Here is a 22,222-nt window from a genome sequence, read left to right as displayed (position 1 = left end):
CTCAACATCCTACACTGAGACTAACTTTCTACTCCCAGAATATCTCTACCTCCACCCAACATGCTCTCTTGAAATTCCATGCATGGTTATAATCATGTTGACCACTTTTAAAATCAATATAGAAAACTGCTAATCTACATTTAAAAAATCTCCATGAGTACCTCTTATTTTGAGGCTATAAAGGTTGAACCTCAATGAGGTCTCATCTGTTATAAACTGTTTCAAGCACACCATAAACTAGTCATATTGTAAATTATGTGAAGACTTAATTCTCATAACACAAACCCTAACTGGATGCAAATGTCATAAATTGTACTTTCTCAACACTTTTATAAACTATAGCATGTCACTGGAAGTGTATAATTTAGAATAAATTATTTCTAAGGTCCAATTTTCAAACTCAATATTCACGGACTTTTAAAAACTAATGTGTATAAAAAAACCAATTGATATATCCTAAGTTTAGCCACAGGATCAAGCTCATGGATTTTCTTGCCTGTGGGATGATCTGGTGTTAAAATTAAAGTTAAATTATATTCTTACACAAAGATAGCCAAACAACAATAACGTTGAATATTTTCAAAGATAGGGAGGATCGCTATTATCTAGTGACATTTGCAAACAAAGACATGAAATTTTACCATCTCTCATTCACAACTCAACATGGCATATTTTTCAGTTCTCATGTGCCTACCTTACTAAATCAGAATTAAACTTTACAGTGTACATTCAACAAGTATGGTTTCTTAGGCCCTGATATTTCCCTTTGTTACTTATACAGCCAATAGAAAAAATATTAATTTCTTTGCTATTGAGCAGGGACTAGAAATCTAATTTTCTTTCCTAGGGGAAAAAACAATATTTAATTGGTAGCTTAAGAAAAACACTGCATTATGGTTTAAATCCATGAACAGTATGATGAACATTAATTTTCCCAAAGAAAATTCTGAAAGAGTATTCAGTTCTTTCAGTAGAAAATTAACCCCTCAGCATCTTTTGTCACAGCATGACCTCTTCCAATTTTTTTGCCAAACCTTTTCTATCATCTCATTCAATTTCAGAAACGGACCTCTGACGATATCTAATCTAAACTTATTTCATAAAAGAGAAAACTAAAGCCCAGAGAGGTTAAGAGACTTGCTCAAGGTGACAGGAAGTAGAGAAAGGACTAGGCCTTTTCACTTCAAATCTCTGCTTAGTTTTCTTTCTAGACCTTGATACTGGTATAACTTTAGGTGATTGACTATTCTTACTCCATTGTTAGTCAAACCCCTAAAGGAGAACAATAAACCTTAGTGCATACAAAAAGATATAGCAGTTAAGCTAACACTGACAGAGTATTTAACATATGCTATGTTCTCTTCTAAATGCTTTACATGTTAATTCATAAAAAACTCCACGTAACAACCCAGTGTGGTTGGTATGAGTATAATCTCCATTTACAGATGAGGAACCTATGCCCACAGAGTGAAGGTAGAGAGGGGCTACAGAAGGAAATGATGGCCGCTGTAGCTACCACTCCGTTTATCTGGGCCAGCTAATGTGCAGCTCAGTGAAAACTGTGAACGGGAAAGCAAAACTGTAGCTGCCAGTTTCTCCAAATTCCCAAAGAAGACTTTTTTATGTGAACGAGCTAAAGATGGTGGCTAATTAATAAAAAAAAGGTAAAACTCATCTCCAAACACACACACAGCCTTTTTTTCCCACTAGTATTAGGACCACGAATATGCCTGACAATATTTGAGAATGACAGTATTCACTACATAAAACTCTTGCCTAATTAAGATTACTTGGGGACTAGTGGTTCCCAAAATTGGGAGAGGCGATACACAAATTCAGAACTCTATCTGTACCTCTTCTTCTTTATTCCATTGTAGAGAGAAAAAATACCCTCCCCCAAAAGAAAGCACATGCCAATTTCCTTCAATTCATTACACACTTTTGGGCAATTGATGCCACTTGCACTATAGCAGAGGGCTATTAGTGAGAGCGAGGTGCCACCTTTCTGCAGGGAATGAGGAATGAACCAGATGTTAGATATCATCTTCAGTGAGTTTTTCTTAGCTTCTCTTCCCAACTCCAAGAGAGGCCTTGGTCAATTTAGTACACAAATGAGGAACACAGAGTTGCCAGTTATGTTTTTGTGTTTAAACTATGCAATCAAGGGTTGGATGAGATTCTTACAGTGAAGTCACTCAAAGTAAAACCCTCTCCTGTTCACCCCAGTCTTGGCTAGGAACTTCACTGAGGCTCTTTTGTGTATCCAGGGGTCTGTACTGAAGATCACCCTACACACTCTTTTTTGGTATATGACTCATAATTTGACAACCACTGTTTTAGACAAATATATGTTAAGACTATAAATAATGAAGATCTTTAAAAAATTAAATGTACTTTTAAAGTAATTCCTCAGTAAATCACCTGAGAGAGCTTATCAGAAGATAAAAGGCACAGATTTGAAAACTGGGTGCCTATGGACCATATTAGACTCCATAGATAGGCTTTGGAACAGAGTACCTACAAATTAAAATTTTTAATTGTCTTTAAAAATCAGAAAATTGTGTTAAAAGCCAAATTTCTAAATTCTCTTGAAAAATCTGAATATCTAGAAAAGGTAAGCCCATATTATGTGTTTTATACTCAAATTATTTATATGGCAATACATATGCTTGGCCTTTATAGGCATTTGAGGCATAAAAGAAACACCCAAGCTTTGACTACTTTACTAATAGAAATGTTTAACTTATAGACGATTGGAACTAAAATCTTTATCATTTAACCTCATCTCTGGGTCAGCTGAGGCCCAGAGATGTTAAGTTGCTGAGCCGAGATCAAATAGCCGTGGGAAGTAAGAAAAGAGGGTATGGACATAACACTAAAGCTCATGCATTGAACTACTAAACAAACTGGAAGTCCTGAGTTTCACAATTGACACTGAATAGACCAGAAGTGAAGGGAATAAAAAAATAGCAAATTGGTGAACTTTTAGAATGAGAAAGAAGGAAAAAGATTCCAACTATTTAATAGGAGCAACCTTTACAGAATAGAATGGGGAAAATAAGATGGAAAGAAAATGATGGCCTATATACCTTAAAGTTAGAAAGTCATGGAGAAATTTCCATCCAGCTTCTGGCTCTAGTACATACCATATCAAACCCAGCACAGAAAGACCAATCCAGAACATTTAATAACTTTGCAGAATATCTATTGTTCACTCCCAAACTGCGGCTCATCATCTAATCTCCTTGGCTCCTGAATTACAGGGTCATGACAACTGATAAGAACTTGGTCTCTCAGTTTGATCTCTACCCTTTCTTAATAGACACAACTTAATTATCCTCTGATTTCATTTTCTTCCTCAAGTTTGCAGAAGAGGTTCTCTCCACCAAAGCCTCAGGCCTTGAAAGGATCTTAGTCACATCCCTCCCAGAGACTGACTCAAAAAGTCATAACAAAAAAAAAAGTCACAATCCCATAGTTAGGTCTCCCATTAACTAGTCTTTTCCAGGTGCCACACAATATGCTAACAGCTTGAAATACATCTTCTCATTTAATCCTCAAAAGACCCCCATAATGGTAATGCTATTATTTCCACTTTAAAAATGAGAAAACTGAGGCACAAATTGATTAAAAACTTGCTGAAAGTCACACAGTTGGTAAGAGTAAGTGTCTAAATTCAAATCCAGATTTGCTTTACTCTAAAGCCCATGATGTTACCATATACCACATATATGCCATAATGTACATTACTGAAATACTTTGCAAAATCACAATGAAAGGCTTCCAAATGAAAAGCTAGAGATAACTGGTCTGAACAGAAAATCTTTGGGATTCTCAATCTATCCTATTTGATCTATACTTCTAATAATAGTGAGACATCTCTTTTCTCTCCAACATCGAGCGCAGGAAGTATTCTCTCTCTTTCTACCGAGACATAATAAAACCCAACTGAGCTATCAGGGAAGCCTCAGAGCCCTTTTGGTAAAGAATCTGCCTGCAATGCAGGAGACCCAGGATCGGGACGATCCCCTGGAGAAGGGATAGGCTACCCACTCCAGTATTCTTGGGCGTCCCTTGTAACTCAGTTGTTAAAGAATCTGCCTGCAATGCAGGAGACCTGGGTTCTTAGCCTGGGTTGGGAAGATCCCCTGGAGAAGGGAAAGGTTACCCACTACAATATTCTGGTCTAGAGAATTCCATGGACTGTATAGTCCATGGGGTCGCAAAGAGTCAGACATGACTAAGTGACCTTCACTTTCACTTTCAATAAAACCCAACTAGTGTTTTTCCAGAGGCATTTTAACTGATTAATTCTGAAGACCTGATTTAATAGCAAATCAATTTGAAAGTTAAAGCATGCTGAGAAGTGTAAGCTTCCCGCCAAATTTTCCTAAACAGATCATTTAAACCCACTGACACATGTAGAGTATTTTGGTAGCTTTCCAACATTACTTGAAAGCACAGACCATCACATGAGGGTAGTGCCTTAGCATGCTTCATTTGTAGGTTTTGTTTTAGATCCAGTATAAAGGACTGTGTGTACATCTGAGGTGTTCTCATTCATCTAATAGTGGTTTCTGATGTTTTGTTTATGTTTGGGAGTAATTTGGTTAGTTTAGTTTCTTCATAGCCCCCTTTCAAGTGATATTTGTTTATCAGCCACAAATGCTGTCACATTAATCCATTCTGATAAGCTAAATAAACCCCTGCAGCTTGTCCATGATGCAGTCCATATGTAAATAAGTTGTATATTATTGCAGGAGAGAAATGCACAATTTCAGTCTAGTCATCCTTGCCTAATGTGGCTGTCAGGTGTGTCAAGAGCAACAGATGCTTGTTTGACAAAGGACCTTTTTATTCTGGCTAATTAAGCAGTTGGACACACCCGCCTGTTAACGGTTTTTGCTTTGTATGGCCAGCTCTGGCTAAATCATGCGAATCTACAGCTAAATAGGCCACATTTTGAAAGAAGGCTAATTAACCCTTGGAAAAAGGAAAAGAATATTGCAAAAACCCAGCTGCTGAATGCAGCAAGATTACCATTCTGCAACCTGATGGGCAAAACCTAGGCAAAGCAAATGTGTTTGGAACAAACACACATTATTGCAAGTTTCAAGGCATTCAAGTGTTCTTTGTGAAACTTCCTGAAGATTATTTAATACACTCAAATTCACAGCTGGATTTCTTTCACCACACACAATGTACATGCCAGATTAAATGGTTTAATAGTCTGACCTAATCAATTACTTATCAAACAGAACTATATAACTGGGCTAGCTTAAAAGTACATAGTATCATCTAATTTTTATTGGGTTTTTTCATCTTGAAAAATTTGCTTTCCAAAAAAAAAAAGCAAAGTCTGCAAAGTTTGGTCCCAGTATACTGACTGTATTGTCATTACACACTAAGGAATGTAACAAGTTTTAAATGAGTTCAATTCAAAACAAAAACCTGTAATTTGAATACAACAGAGAATTATCTTCCTTTATCCTTAGTACAGAAAGGCAAAAGATGGTAATTCCAATTTCTTTTTGAACCAAATTAACCAATATTATTATGATAGTCACTTATTGGTATAGTAAAAATAAGTCACACCTAAAATGTGACATTAAAGAATAAATTACTCAGAAACCTGGTTCAACATAAGACCATACAGAAAAAAAAAGTCATAATTTAAAATTATGACTTTTATAATACAGAATAAGGAATTTAATATCAGTGCACTTTCATGGAGAAACATCTGAAATCACAACAAAAGTTTTTCAGTATGAGGTTATTACCAATACTCTGATTAAGCATCAGTATTCTTGAATAAATGTTAGAAAATAAATAAGAGCATATATAACACCCATAGCATTGAAAACCTCTACTTATTAATATTAGACAACTGAGTCATTTTTTTAAAAAAAATAGCTGATACACACTTTCCTGAACATAACACCAGAATGAAATATACATTTCTGACTATTCGGAAGTAGATGATGAAAATACTAAGATCATTTCAATTCTTTAGAAAAAAACTAAGAATATTAAGCAACTTTCAAAGTTGACAATATAATGAAAAATAATGAGGTATATTAAAAATTATATATATGGTTAAAATAATGTGTTTTTTTTTTTTTTTTTTTTTGAAACTGACAAAACTATATTGGGCTGAATAATTTACCGACAAATGTAAAACACTATGACTTGGCTTTTTTTTTTTCACTTCACTAGCACAAATGAAAGCAAACTGGTTAAGATACAAACTAACAGCTCTTTTTACTTGAAATATACCTCTGTGAAAAGTTTACTCATTGTAAAAAACACACAGGGCTTTATCAAATCAATAAATCAAGTAACTAAAGAGATGTAAAACAAAAATTTCTATTTTTCTATATTATAAAAGCTCTGCTTCTTTTTTAGATTTGATGCTACAATCCTCCTGACTGTGTACATTTAATCTTTTGTACTAAATTGATCTGTAGAAAAATGATGGAATGATAATAGTGTAGACTGCTTGGCAGTCATCTTCTTGTGATAACTGATGACAGAGATTAATGTTGGCAATGATTAATCAGCACACTGTTAACATATACAAGTTGCCTGGGTAACTTTTTTCACTTTTCAAACAAAAGTTTTCTCTTTGATTCAGAAATAGATTATGAAATAGATTATATTCTTTGGAGAAGACAAATCAAATTAAATAACTTTAACATTTTTTATCTTAATAGACTAAATTAAAAATGAAACAACCTATTAACACATTACTGAAACCAAACTGCTGAAATGATGTAAGAATTTTGTTATTTGTTTCTAGTTATCAAAAGAGACTATTTATCAGTCACAGAGGTAATTCCTGGGAAAAGAGAACTACGTGCTTGTCCGGTCTACTGCTGGGGCCATTCTGCCTGGCATTTTCTCACACTCACTTTGACAAATTAAAAGGCAAATCATTCTTACCTAGGTGACATATGCCAAAAAAAAAAAAAAAAAAAAAAAAGGGAGCATTCAGATAACAGCTAAAAGAAAAGAAAACCAATGAACAAAAATTTCTGAATATTCTATACTTTTTCTTACTAGGAGAAGAGTCTGAGAACAAAATGATGCAACATACAGAAAGATTCTTACCAAAATCTATGAGACAAACCTATAAATGTTTCTTACAATTGGTCAATTCAATCCTGACAGAGACTAGAACCTAATAAACAGAGTATTTCATGATGACAGCACTTAGAATTAAAAAACAAAGAGCATTTTATCATAAATCAATCATTTTCATTACTAGAGACAGTAATAAGCATAGCTAGCATATGTTGAGCATTTCCTATGTGATAGATGCTTTGCATCTTTGCATACATTGAATCTTAATTTCAACCATGAAGTAGATATTCTCATTTTATAGGAGAGAAAAGTAAGGCTTAGAATTCTGTAATTTGCTGACAGTCACAGAACCATTAAGAGATAAAGCAAGATTCAAGTTCAGGTCTGCCTCATTCCAATAATGGCACCCTGACACTGGATCCCAGGCAGCGACATAAACAGCAAGACAGGTGAGGCTATTTTAGTGAAATCATCAAGATAAAGTAGTCTATGGAGACTTTGGGTGCTAAGAAAGAATTGTAAATTTGAACAAATGTATGCAAATATCACATGAATTGTAAATATGTACTATGCCTAGTATTTGATCACTATGTAATCAAAGCTATGTTTATGACATAAAAAAGCATATCATGGGTTAAAAGAGATACACACTAACCTTGTGTTCAGAAAATATTTTATAGATGAAAGAGGAAATAATATGAGATTTGTTTCCTTTTAAGAATTTAAATTTCTCTTTAAAAAAAACAGTCAAATGGGCCCATTTAGGCTAGTATCTATATATAATAATATACACAAATACAAAGATGTTCACTCAAGTATTATTTATGACAGTCAATAATAACTGAAATGTCTGTAATGGGGGAAATTGTTCTATTCTATATGTCTATAATGGAACATTATATAAAAGTCAGCATGGAAAGATGTTCATAATATTTAAGCATAAGAAGCAGGATGCCAAATAATATGCAGCCCATGGCATAATTTTATTCACAGATATAAAATAGCATGATTTGGTAAAATTCTTGACATCAGTGTAACTCCTAAGGACTCCTGAAATACAAGCTTTCCCAAACCAATGATCTTAACTTTGGGTGGCCTCAAGCTAACCATAGGCTTGCTGGTCAAAAGCAACATGAGATCCAGAGAGTCATCCTACCCTGCAGCCATCCCCAAAAGCCAGTTTTGTATTCTGTAAAACAGCCCTTATAATCCCCAAAATACCTGTATAGTATTTGATCCATTCAGTTAGTAAAAGCTCTGTCTGCATTCCTACTAAGTGGCTCAAGATTCCCAAAGTGCTCTAAAAACCAACATTTTCAATATTTCTAGTGGAACAGGCTACATGCAAAACAATGAAATCAGATAATTCTTTGACACCACACACAAAAATAAGCTCAAAATGGATTAAAGACCTAAATGTGAGACTATACACTATAAAATCCCTAGAGGAAAATACAAGCAGAACACTCCGACATAAATTTCAGCAGTATCTTTTTTGACCAATCTCCCAGGATAATGTAAATAAAAACAAAAAAATACAAATGGGACTAACTTAAACTCAAACTTTTGCACAGCAAAGGAAACAATAAAAAAGATGGAAAGACAATCCACAGATGGGGAGAAAATATTTGCAAAAGATGTGGCCTACAAGGGATTAGTATCCAAAATTTATTAACAAACAGCATCAAAACAAACAACTCAATCAACAAATGGGCAGAAGACTTAAATAGGTACTTCCCCAAAGAAGACATACAGATGGCCTAGAGGCACATAAAAAGATGTTCAACATCACTAGTTATTAGAGAAATGAAAAACAAAACTACAGTGAGCTATCACCTCACACTAGCCAGAATGGCTATCATCAAAAAATCCACAAAGAATAAATGCTGGAGAGAATGTGAAGAGAAAGGAAGCCTTCTACACTGTTGGTGGGAATGTAAATTGGTACAGCTACTATGGAGAACAGTACGGAGGTCCCGTAAAGAACTGAAAATAAGAGCTACCATATAACTCTGCAATCTCACTTCTGGGTACATACCCAGAGAAAAACATGACCTGAAAGGATACACACACCCCAATGTTCACTGGGGTGTGTATAAAAGCCAAGACATGAAAGCAACCTAAATGTGCATCAACAGAGGAACAAGTAAAGATGTGGTACATATATACAATGGACTACTACTCAGTCCATTGTATATATGTACACATAATTATTTAAAAAGAATTAAATAATGCCATTTGCAGCAACATGAGTAGACTGAGAGACTGCCATACTGAGTGATATGATATCCCTTATATGTAGAAGCTATAAAGAAATGACATAGATGAACTTACTTACAAAACAGAAACAGACACACAGGCTTAAAGAACGAACTTACGGTTGCCGGTGGGAGGGATGGGTGGAAGGAATAGTTAGGGAGTTTGGGATAGACATATATACTCTGCTGTATTTAAAATGGATAACCAACAAGGATCTACTGTATAGCACATGGAATTCTGCTCAATTGCTATGTGGCAGCCTGGATGGGAGGAGAATTTGATGGAGAACTGATACATGTACTTGTATGGCTGAGTCCCCTTGCTGTTCCCCCAAAACTATCACAACATTGTTAACTGGCTATGTGCTGTGCTGTGCTTAATCCCTCAGTCATGTCCAACTCTTTGCAACTCCATGGACTTGTAGCCTCCTCTGTCCCTAGCTCTCTAGCTCCTCTAGCTCCCGACAGGCTCCTCTGTCCAGGCAAGAATATTGGAGTGGGGTGCCATGCCCTTCTCCAGGGGATCTTCCCCACCCGGGAATCAAACTGGGGTCTTCTGCACTGCAGGCAGATTCTTTATCAGTTGAGCCACCAGGGAAGCCCAACTGACTACACCCCAATACAAAACAAAAAGTTAAAAAAATTTATCTGGAGATCGTATCTACAGGTCCATTCATTGCTAGTTCCACGAATCTGCCGAAAGAAGGAAATCAATGGTAATACACATCCCCAAATGTCAAATATGATCCCTTCCTTATGACACTGCCTAGTACTTATTGTCCAATCCAGAATAAAGACATGAATTTCAACTCTGTTTCCATGTACTGAAATTCATAAAAGTAGTGGTGCCTTTTCCATAGATCTCAAACTGAGAAGAGGATACAGGTGGGAAATTTAGGTGTTTAAGTGTCTCTTTTAAAACAAGACTAGTGACATCTGGTTTCTTCTTCCTATATATCCTAAACTTTTTTAAAAAGTTTTATTTTTTTCCCTATACTCAGTAGTGGGGTTTTATCCACACACATGAAATTATTCACCCAGTCTTAGGATTTGTGTTGATAAACAAGGATATGCTTGCCAACTAGGGCTCCCAAATAAATGGTCTTTCTTTAAACACTGCTAAGTCACTTCAGTTGTGTCTGACTCTGTGCGACCCCATAGACGGCAGCCCACCAGGCTCCCCGGTCCCTGGGATTCTCCAGGCAAAAACACTGGAGTGGGCTGCCACTTCCGTCTCCAGTAAGTGAAAGTGAAAAGTGAAAGTGAAGTCGCTTAGTCATGTCCGACTCTTAGAGACCCCATGGACTGCAGCCTAGCAGGCTCCTCCATCCACGGGATTTTCCAGGCAAGAGTACTAGAGTAGGGTGCCATTGCCTTCTCCGTACTTTAGATGGGATGAGAGCAAAAGGAGAGGAAACATTGGCTTAAAAGGTAGCATTACTTAAAGAACCACAAAAGAAAACAAACAGGTAATGCTGTCTCCAAACAGGATTTCCTTTGGATTTTACAGGGAGTGAAGTAAAACACGAATTCTTAATTTTCTTCACACCAAGAAAGGCTTCAATAATAACTTTTTTTTGGATTCTCTTTCCCACGCAAGAAATTTTTCTATTTTTTTCTACCTCTTATTTCTTTTTATAAAAGTAAAGAATAGAGCCTTTTGCAGTTCCTAACTATTGCAATGACAGGCTCAAAGAGATCAACACATCTAAAAGGGGATATAATACTATATAATAACATTGCTAATAATGGAAATAATATACCCCACTAAATGTATAATATCTGAAAAGAAATGAGTTCTCACTACTGCCATTTTTTGGCGAATGTAGTGAACATGGGAGAGAGGGTAGACTTAAATAAATCTGTATATTCATACATACATAAATTCTGGAAATAACTGCTCTAAAATATAATACTATTAATCAAGTGAAATAGTTACACTGACTTTCATTATAAAATGCATATATACACACTCGGAAAAAAGGCTAGGATAAAAGACAAAAATTAAAACAGATCGAAGATTCTACCCAACTCTGTACATCCTCAAACTTAACCAGAAAATTACTTCTAAAAATGAATAATACTTGAAATAAGTCAATAATACTGAACTAAAGACACTTCCTTCAGAGCTTCTTTTTTGGAATTGGTGATGCACTCCTTCCAATTCACTCTAAAGCATTTTCACGGCTTCAAAACCAAGAGTTCCTTCTAGAGTGGATTACCTTAGGCTATCTCATAAATCTATGGTTAACACACCTTAACTGGGAATATTAATATGCTTCAAATCACCTGCAAATTTTTTATTATTAAAAACTATTGTCATTATGTAATGTTTTATATAAGTGTGAAATTTTACATGATGCATTTTATTTCTACCCTCCGTCCCCCTCTCACACTTTGGTGATCTTCCCAGGGGACTATAACAGAACTCTTCCTTTAACCCTTAAAATACCTTAAACAGTGACTGTTCTATCACTTCTTTTATCACCAAACTTTTCTCTCTCAATTCCCAAATCTAATCAATTACTGAGTCCAATGATTCTGCTTCTTAGTCTCTCAAAATTTACTCACGTATCTTCATCTCTCCAGCTCCAGAGTGGAGGCCCCTCCCTGCAATATGTTCCCAGTGCCCTTAGGATGAATAGCAAAGCCCCTCAGCAAGGGTTTGGAAGACTCTAGAATATAGCTCCCGCCTGCCATCTCCAGAGAGTACTAGATACAAGTCAGCCACATGGAACTACTCTCAGCTCCCTGATCCCAAGGCTTTTGCACAGAAGTTCCCTTTGACTCAAACAAATTTGCCTTTCCACCTCTTCACTTTATCTTTCAGATCTCAGAATACCTTCCACTTCCCCCAGACACTCTCCCAAACCCCATCACTATTCCCTCTCCCTGACCCCTCTGCCTCCAGGTAAGTCTGGATCTGTTATTTGAGTGTTCCTATAGCATCTTACTTTTACTCAGCTAGCAGCAATATTCGTTGCAGTTTAACTGTCTCTCCAGATTATAAAAACCATCAGCAAATGGACTATGCTTGTCTTTTTCACCTACAAAAATATGCAACACTGCCTGACAGAGAGGATCTTCAATTTGCTGAATGAACAGACGAATCTACAAGGAGGATGAGTTTAAGACCCCGAAGAAACAGTACTGAGTACACTACATCAGGTGCATTTAATATTTAAAAATTGTGAAAAGGTATAGTTTTCTATTAGAGACATTTACAACCAAGTTATTTATTAAGAGTGTTTTCTCTTAATTTTCTAATGTGATTTCACTTTCAATTCCCATTATGGCAGAATTTTACAATTCTCCCGTATTCTAATATTTGTATGCCTTAACAGATTTTGCGTATAGTTTTTTTTTCCAATAAAGAAACAAGATAAGGATTAAATAAACTCAAATGAGCAAATTAAGTTTGCAACTATTGCTCTGAATCTCCTGACACATCATTTACTGTTTTAATAAGTACACCTGATTCACTGAATTGTGGTTTAAGAACCAATGCTCTAATCATATCATCCTAGAAAAAGTAGCCTGGTATGCCTCCTTTGTTTTCAAAAGACAGAAGCACTCAGAGATCTTTAATCTTCATAGCTGAAATGCTAAGAATAAGTAATTAGCCTAAGAGTAATTATTCTAGCTTCATCACTAATTAACCATTTGAAATTTATTTGAGCTTGGGAACATTCAACTGACATTCTTCTATGTTCTCTTAACAATCATTGAAACTTCACACACAAAAAAAAGGTATTTCAAGAAGCCTCTAGTTATAAATTAGTTAACACATTTATGTAAGGATTTTACATGCATTATTTTATCTGTCCAGAAATCCTGTGAGGTAGGTACTATTATTATCCCACTTTATGGATGAGAAAACTAGGCCCAAAGCTTAAATAATTCTATAATCTCCAAGGGCACATAGCTAGAAATGGACAGAGTGAGGACACAAATATACCATACCATCTATTAGGTACCAGAAACAAAAACTGTGGGGGGTTTTTTCTTTCATTTTTTTTACCCTAGCAATATGCTATATTGGGCTTATAATACAATGAATTAAATGTTGTACAGATCAACTACTATGTAGTCCTGTATAAACAGTAGTCTTTTTTATATTTTTAGTCTTCTACAACAGAAATGGACATGCTGTAATTTTTTAACCAAGTTACTAATCCTCTGTTATGGTAGCCATGGCGCATGTGCATGCATGCACACACGGATACACACACACACACACACACACACATAATGGATATTTAGCATCAACAGTTATGCTGGACATATAGTAAGTACACAACACACATGCAAATACACACAAAGGCAGACCTTCCAGATGGCTCCAACTTTGGCTATAGACAAGGGTAAGGAAAAAACACTCTAATTCTAAAGGCAGTAGTACTGTTCTTTACAGCCTCACTGTCCCCCACTCCTGATAGAGACGGTGATGGGTATATGACAACAAGGAGACTACTCTGTCAAAACTCAACTTGCTAGATAAGAATCATTGGTGACAAATTGACCAATTCACTCAACATTCGTTTAACCATTTACTCTATGACACAGTTTGTATTGAATAAAACAGTTTCAAAGGGACTTTGAAGATTTCTTTGACCCTTATATTGATGAGTTCAAGATTTTAACTTATCTGAAATTTTGCTACAAGTCAGCACACTATAGGTTACCTATAACTATATTCTGGAATTTCACCATTTTCTGAGACAATGACTTTTGAAAATGAATATTTATTTTAAATTAAAGGAATGTGCATGTCTTGAATGTCATGGGGTTTATAAATGAGAACAGGGAAGGTGTATTTCTTTTAATACATTTTTCACCCATTAAATGCATTCTATACTTATCCTAATTTAAATTTGTTAACCACCAGAAATAGATAAATATAATGCTTTGGTTTTAAGCAACAGAAAGGTATTCCATATATAAAGTATCAATGATAAATTTGGCATTCAATTGGGTATATATATTCAACAAATATACTAATATTTGTTGAAAAATGTCTGTGGTGAAACTGTTGTGGAAAAATTAACACCAAATTAAAACTAATTAATGTGTGTGCTTAGTCACTCAGTCATGTCCAACTCCTTGCAATCCCATGGACTATAGCCCACCAGGTTCCTCTGTCCATGGGGATTCTCCAGGAAAGAATACTGGAGTGGGTTGCCATGTTCCTCCAGGGGATCTTCCCCATTCAGGAATCGAACCAAGGTCTCCCACGTTGCAGAAGGATTCTTTACCATCTGAGCCACCAGGGAAGCCCATGAATGCTGGAGTGGGTAGCCTATCCCTTCTCCAGGGGATCTTCCCAACGCAGGAATCAAACCAGGGTCTCCTGCAATGGCGGCAGATTCTTTACTAGCTGAACTACCAGGGAAGCCTAATTAATACTTCCCACCAAAATCTCAAAAGCTTTTGTGACTATTTAGTGCAGTGCAATTTGTGATAAATTTTATATGTAGTTAATACAAACATATTCAGGCAACTGATGATTTGGAAAACTGGTTCTTAGCTAACTAATAAATCAGAGTACTTGCAGAACTTAACAAAATTGCCACTCAATGAATTTCATGTTTCAGCAAACTGCTCTTAGAAGAAATATCCATTCAGTAAATTGATCACTCAGTAAGAAAAAAAAAAAAACCTAGAGAAGAGGGTATATAATAGATTTTCAGATAAATGCTCTACTTCTCAAAATCACAGCATTTAAGGCTAAAAAGTATCCAGAAGGTCATCTGGTTCAGGTCCCCATTTCACAGGGAATCTGAGACCAATAAACCAAATGGATCCATTAGTTAGTAGCAGAGTCGGCATTAGAACTCAGAATTCCCAATTCCCAGTCAATAGCTCTTTCTAACAAACTATGGTGCATAAGAGAAGAAAGAAGGAATGCACTCAAAAAGAAGTAGGAAGGCCTATCAAAAGCTCAAACTGCTTCTTACACAATGAAAGAAATACACATAACATGGAGAATGAAACCTTAAAATAGTGAGTCTCTTAGACATTTTCAAGTTTTTTTCTCACATAAATGATTAAGGTATTCTTTGAAGATGTTTAACAAGATTTCAAGTATGGCAAACGTGTGTGTGTATGCAGATGCTAACTAAAATGGCTCACTGGATTTTATATTCTGTAGAGATTCTGAATCCTCTTGCAAAACTGTCTTTTGTGTCTTCAAGTGTCTATTCCTCATATACATGAAGCATCTAAGTGACCTAGGTTCAGTATTTTATTATTCCATGGAATATCAGAATGTTTCAGGTTCAACTTTCATTATTACATTATCTGTCTATAGCCTATAGCACACAAACTGACTGTGCATAGACTGAAATAAAGAAAGCAAAAAGGCTAATTTCTAGTTTTCCAGGAAGAAGGGGGAGAAGCAAAATTCAACACCATGATAACTGCCACCAAAATAAACAAGGAACAAATTCTGAATTTTCACTTGCAGCAAATAAGTGTAATTTTGGGGTGTGAGACGGAAACCTTTCAAATGTAATGGCTTGTGTAACAGCTTTTACAAGGTGTACTTTTCACTGTCAAACAGTATGAAATGCTCATAAGGGTAATCAGTTTTAGATGGCAGGTTTACAAGCTTTCCACAACTTGCACTATTTATTCATGTTAAAAAGTTATGCAGTTACTTCTTTTACATATTAAGATCACGCCTCCTTTTAAATTTTTTAAAATTATTTTGTACAAATGTAACTCCCAAACCAACCATATTGCACAACTTCTTTATGTACGTGATGCATACTGTTGGATTTTATTGCCTCATAAGTCATCTACAACTAGTTTACATAGTTCTGTAGTAGTTCTGTTATATCGTAGTTCTGTAATATTGAAGAACATTACAGCCAGGTGAAAGCAAACACCTCCTAACATAACTACTCAAAACTTGTATTTTCTATGTCACCTTTCTTAAGAAGGTAATATAAATGATTTTTCTTGTTGTACCAAGACATGCATATATTATATTCAAAACCAGATACAAATATGGGCTGATTACTTCTCATGATTTCTGTGGGGTCCGTTTTTACATAAACCAGATTTACAAGGGCTTCTCCTGCCAATGTAGGAGATTCAAGAGACATGGGTTTGATCCCTGGGTTGGGAAGATCATCTAGAGTAGGAAATGGTAACCTGCTCCAGTATTCTTGCCTGGAAAATTCCATAGGCAGAGGAGCCTGGCAGGCTACAGTCCATGGGGCCGCAAGGAGCTGGACACAACTCTGAGCCCAGATTTACAAGGGTGGTTTTTTTTTCTCAGAGCAAATGAAAGGTTGTTTACAATGAAAATTCTCTTTGTTCACAAGGTTTATTCAACATTGACTGATACATTCTGTTTCATTAAGACAACAGAATTTTTTTTAGTGTAGGCTAATCAATCAATCATTCTTCCTCCCCGAGTCCCTTTCTCTTTCTTTTCTCCTTCCCTTTTACTCATTCTGCTCCACTTTCCCAAATACAAGCACCTAGATAGGACCATATTTAACTAATAGCCACACAACAGCTCCTCCAAATTGCTCTAAGTACATAGGCTGAGTCAGCAATGTAGCTTAATTATGTCAATCATTTTTTCTTTAAAATGTTCTCATACATTTTAACAACTAATTTTGACATTTTGAGGTTTGGTAGAGTCACACCATTTCAATCATTATAGACATCAAAAATAATAGCTAAGCTATTTTTTAATACTTACAGATAAGCCACATGTCCAAAGTATCTGGTGTCTCAAAACAAAGCTTACTGTGAAATTAGATCTCCAGCATTGAATATTCCTTCCTTATACTTACTAGACTACAGTAGAACCAAATTATAATACCACTGCTAAGTCAACACTAGTCATATTGTATTACTTTATGTGGTTATGTTTAGAGCAATGTAGGCTCAGAGAGTACTTCAAGGTAAGACCCTGTGTCATAGTTTAGGCTGTGATCTACCTGTATGATCTCTGCAATGAAGCTCTACCATACTACTTGACAAGGGATAACTTAGTTCTTAATGTGACTTCAAAGGTAACTCCACTATATTTTTGTTTTTAAGTACATAAATAATAATTAACAGTAGAAAGGGAAAAGAAACAAAGGCTTCCAAAGATTATCAGGAAAAATTAATAAAGAAAGATTATTAATTCATTTTACTTTTTGTCTTCCTGAGAAAACTCTAAAACAACATAACATTTTTCCTAGAGCAAATATATTGGGTAAAAAGTCATAAAAGAAAGGTGCAAAGGATGAAGCTGACATTTCTGAAGTTCACCAGCTGTTGCTCCAAACCCATTAAGTCAGTGAAACCTAAGTCTCCAGGGCAGCTTCCAGAGATGTAACGCCTGCAAGAAAAGCTATCACCTGGTTCCAAAATATAGGAGGCATGTTTTTACTCATGCTGAGCTCCATATCAAAATTATTTTATAAAGAGGGAAATTTATGACTATCTTTGAACTTATAGGAAAAAAATTACAAACTTATTTTTAAAATCATCATTGCTGGCAATTCTAGTATTAAATTCATTTTTCTTCCAAACTGGGTATTAATAAAGCTACCACCAAGCTGAAAACTTATGTATTGTTTTAGTATGAATTTAATAAAAACCAACAAAGATAATAGAGTAATCAAAAAATAAGATTCCAATGTGTATTATATTGAAGAATCTAAAAATGGGATATCTTAAGTTGGTTCTTAAAGCACAGGCTTTAGACACATGGAAATTTATCTCAGTTTAACAAGGAAAACCAAAATATCCAAAAGCCCTTCTCGCGGGAAATACACAGACTATACAAGTTTCTACAAACTGACACTTTATAGTAACATCTAATTGTTTTCCAACTACAACCTTTTCTCCTAAAGAAAACTTATCCTACATCTACACAGTCTTAGAGCATTATGAAAATATTTGTTAAAGCATAATATAACACAAAGCAATTAAAACTTTTAAAGTGTATTCAATTTACCCAAAAATTATTTATTAAATATCATGAAGAAGGCTCAACAATAATTAACAATTCACAATTTAAGTGATGATGCTGAAGCTGAAACTCCAATATTTTGGCCACCTGATGCAAAGAACTGACTCACTAGAAAAGACCCTGATGCAGGGAAAGATTGAAGGTAGGAGGAGAAGGGGACAACAGAGGATGAGATGGTTGGATGGCATCACTGACTGGATGGAAGTGTGAGTAAGTTCCGGGAGTTGGTGATGGACAAGGAAGCCTGGCATGCTGCAGTCCATGGGGTCGCAGTCAGACACGACTGAAAGACTGAACTGAACTGAATTGAATTTAAGTGATTTATGTTCCTTCCCCAAAATGTATAATTAAATTATTTTTACACAAGTATTAAATTGGGATACTTTATTATAGTTTACAATTTGTTCAATTTGCTCAGGAGTGAATTCTTCTCCTTTTATTTTATTTTTAAAAGGCGTACCTTCAGTATTTAGATTAAGCTTTTTCTTCATGTATAGCTTTCACTTGAGGAAGAAAAAAAGGCATATCAATAGAAAAACATACCTACTGATAATTTATTATCTACTGCACATCCTGGACACTACTTTTTGAAGAATTCATGCCTTCTTCCTTTCTTGCTTTGAAGGCAAGAAATCAGTGCTTCCTGAATGTAGAATTTAACCTAAGAGTTTACTGCTTTAACATCTTTACAGTCAAAATAGTTGGAGCAAATATAAGTTAAATTCTGTAATATAGCGGTTCTCCTGGCAACTGTGAGTCTGCAAGCGAAAAACCTTTTAAAGCTTTTTTGTATGGCATCTCAGCATGGAAAGATGAATACTAAGCAATAACTCAGGAAACAGAAAAAAAAGTCATGCCCTCCACCTAAATAACATTAAGAAAGTTAAGGCTGCTGTTTGGTACCCAAAAGATTCTACCAATAAATCAGAAATTTTCTCCATCCTCAGCTCTTCAGTTATATTCTTTTAAAGCTGCTGTTTATCACTGAGTGCCTACTACTAAATTTAATACTTTAATTCTCATGACAACTTTGAAAAAATGTATGTTGTTCTTGACTTTATAAAAATTAACACTGAGGTCCAGAAATACTTTTTCAAAGTTTTACTTCTAGTAAAAGACAACACCAAAACCCACATGGAACTCAATCTGACTATACAATCTATGCTCTTGCCATAGTCCCCCCTGCCTGAAATTTTTTGCTTGTTTTTCATAGTTCCAAGTTAACAGAAACAAAATTTGCATTTCACACTTGAAATTTTCACTGAGAATGGCACTCTTAAGAATAAACTCATGGTCCTGCAATGTCAGCAAAAAGTTGAAAAACATCATGGTCCTTAAGTGTTCATTACACACATCAGTTTGAAAGACTCTCAAATATTTCGAGTTTAACTTTTAAGCACATCACATTACATATCATTTTAATAGATACAATAATAAACTAATAAGTTAAGCTTACAGCCTATATGCATTAAAGTTCAAAATTCACTTGTAAAATGCAAGTCACTGCCTTTTGATACTGAAGAAAATGGAAGGATTAGGGAAGCATTAACTTTCCAGGCTTCCTCCCCTTTTATTCCCTAACAAAGACTATTCCCTGAAGATACATGCTTGTCCTTCTGCGTTCTACTGTGTATACACTGTCCGTCGACTAACACTGCAGCCTTAATGTTCACTTGTATATTATGATGACTGTCAAATCTACTGTTCTTCTTCTCATTGACCTAGGAACAGGAACTATCTCTGCAAATACCATACAATCAGACGAAGATGATCTTCTCTCTCATACCATGTGAGTGCTGACCCCTCAGTCTCTCTCTGTCCATTGCTAGAATTTAGAGGCCAGTATCTCTGACGGCCCCAACCTCTGGCCTTCCTGGAGTTTATTCACGACTTAGATCTCCCCTGAACTCTGAACCTATGTGATTACCATACCCATTCATGGTAACCCCACCCACATTAACTCATCTTCCCTGCTGCTGCTGCTGCCGCTGCTAAGTCGCTTCAGTCTTGTCCGACTCTGTGCGACCCCAGAGACAGATGTTTCCAGGTCAAAAGGACAGAATAAAGTTTGTAAAGATAATTGAGTGTGAGAGAAAACTAAAAGCACTTCCTTCAGCGTCAGGCAATAACTTATATGATCTTTACATGGCAAGTATATCTGAAGCCCTGCAATGTAGCAAGCAATTTAATTAACTAGGTATTTTATAAATATGTCATTCCACTTAATACTGACAATCAAGAGAGAAAAAAAACATCATATAAGCATACAGAACAACTCCTTGAAGTGATTATGATCTATATTTTAGGGCATAAAATTGTAGGGTTTAAATAACTCATCCAGGGTCATATATTTAGCAAGCAATAGTGCTAGAATTCAAACCTAGGTTCAGCTGACTTCAAGATCACTATTCCTTACATTATGCTATGTTGGGCCTATTTTGCCATTTATTACAGTCACTTTAAACTGAGACTCAGTTTGTTCATCCACAAAAAGAAAGGGATGTTACCAGTGTTCCTATGGGAGGAACAAGAAGCCCAAGGAGGGGATCTGAAGCAAGGAGCTTTTCAAAGTGCCCACATATACACCACACATGGTTCCAGTATGGTCGTCCAGTCCACTGCCCCAGCCGCTGCTGGGGACCACTGGCTTTCCTTGCGCTGACAGGAGGTGGTAGGATCCTACATGACGGGACAGCAGGGCAGGTTAAAGAAGCAAACCGCAAACCATGCAGTAACAACTTGAAACGCAAAACCAAGGGATAACAGTAAGCCAAGAGAGACGATGAAATCACAAAATTACTCAAGCAAAACAAAATAAAGCAAGAATAGAGGGAAAAAAGGAACCAAAGGTTAGGAAAGACAAATAGAAAACAAACAGTAACATAGTAGATTCAAACCTCACCTATCAATAATCATGTAAGATGTACTTTAAACACACCAATGGAAAGGTAGAGACTGTCAGATCATTTAATAAGCAAAGAGCAAGCTAAATGTTCTTTATAAGAAATTCATTTTAAATATAATGTCACAAATAGATTAAAAGTAAGGACTGAAAAAGATACACAATGCTATATCAATATTAGACAAGTAGATTTCAAAGCAGGAAATATTGCCAGGAATAAACAGGAACACTTCTGAATGATAAATGAATCTACTCAAGAGAACTTACAATTCTAAATGTTTATGCACCTACTATCAGAACATCAAAACACATAAATCAAAACCTGACCAAACTGAAAAATGAGAAAGAGTAAAATAACACTCATGTTTTAGTAGTTGATATAACAAGTAGACAGAAAATCAGTAAGGATTTAGAAAATAACACCATTAGGTAACTTGACCTAACTGACATACAATACTCCACTCAACACCAGAATCCACATCCTTCTCAAGTACATAAAGAACATCTAAGAGAGACCATACTCTGATCGCAAAACAAGTCTCAATACGTTTCAAAGGATTCAAATCTTAGAAGGTTAAGTTGTCTGATCGGGACAGAATTAGAATCAATAACAAAAATATCAGGAAAAACACCAAATACATGGAAACTAAACAATATATTTCTGAATAATCCATCGGAGAATGGCTGAGTTGCTTTGGGGCACACCTGAAACCATCACAACACTGTTAATCAGTTATGCTCCAATATAAAATAAAAAGATAAAACAACAAGAACACACACACAACAAAAACATAACTCATGCCCAAAGAAATAAAAATCCAATCAGAAGTATTTTGAAGTGAATGAAAACTGACATACAATTATGAGATGCCTCGCATGTTCGAGCATGGTTGCTCAGTCATGTCGGATTCTTTGCGACCCAATGTCCTGTAGCCTTTCCATCTCCTCTGTCCATGGGGTTCTACAGGCAAGCATATTGGAGCGGGTTGCCGTTTC

General features: G+C 35.6%; 1 protein-coding gene across 2 annotated transcripts in view; it reads right to left on the bottom strand.

The window, feature by feature from the left end:
* Nucleotides 1–22,222, bottom strand: part of RFX3 (regulatory factor X3) — a 300,103-nt gene that overhangs the window by 174,487 nt on the left and 103,394 nt on the right. The gene's annotated exons all lie outside the window — the stretch shown is intronic.

Source organism: Muntiacus reevesi, chromosome 17 (genome assembly GCF_963930625.1).
Source record: "Muntiacus reevesi chromosome 17, mMunRee1.1, whole genome shotgun sequence".
NCBI lineage: Eukaryota > Metazoa > Chordata > Mammalia > Artiodactyla > Cervidae > Muntiacus > Muntiacus reevesi.
Note: the sequence above shows the minus strand (reverse complement) of the source record. Positions and strands in the feature narration are given on the sequence as shown.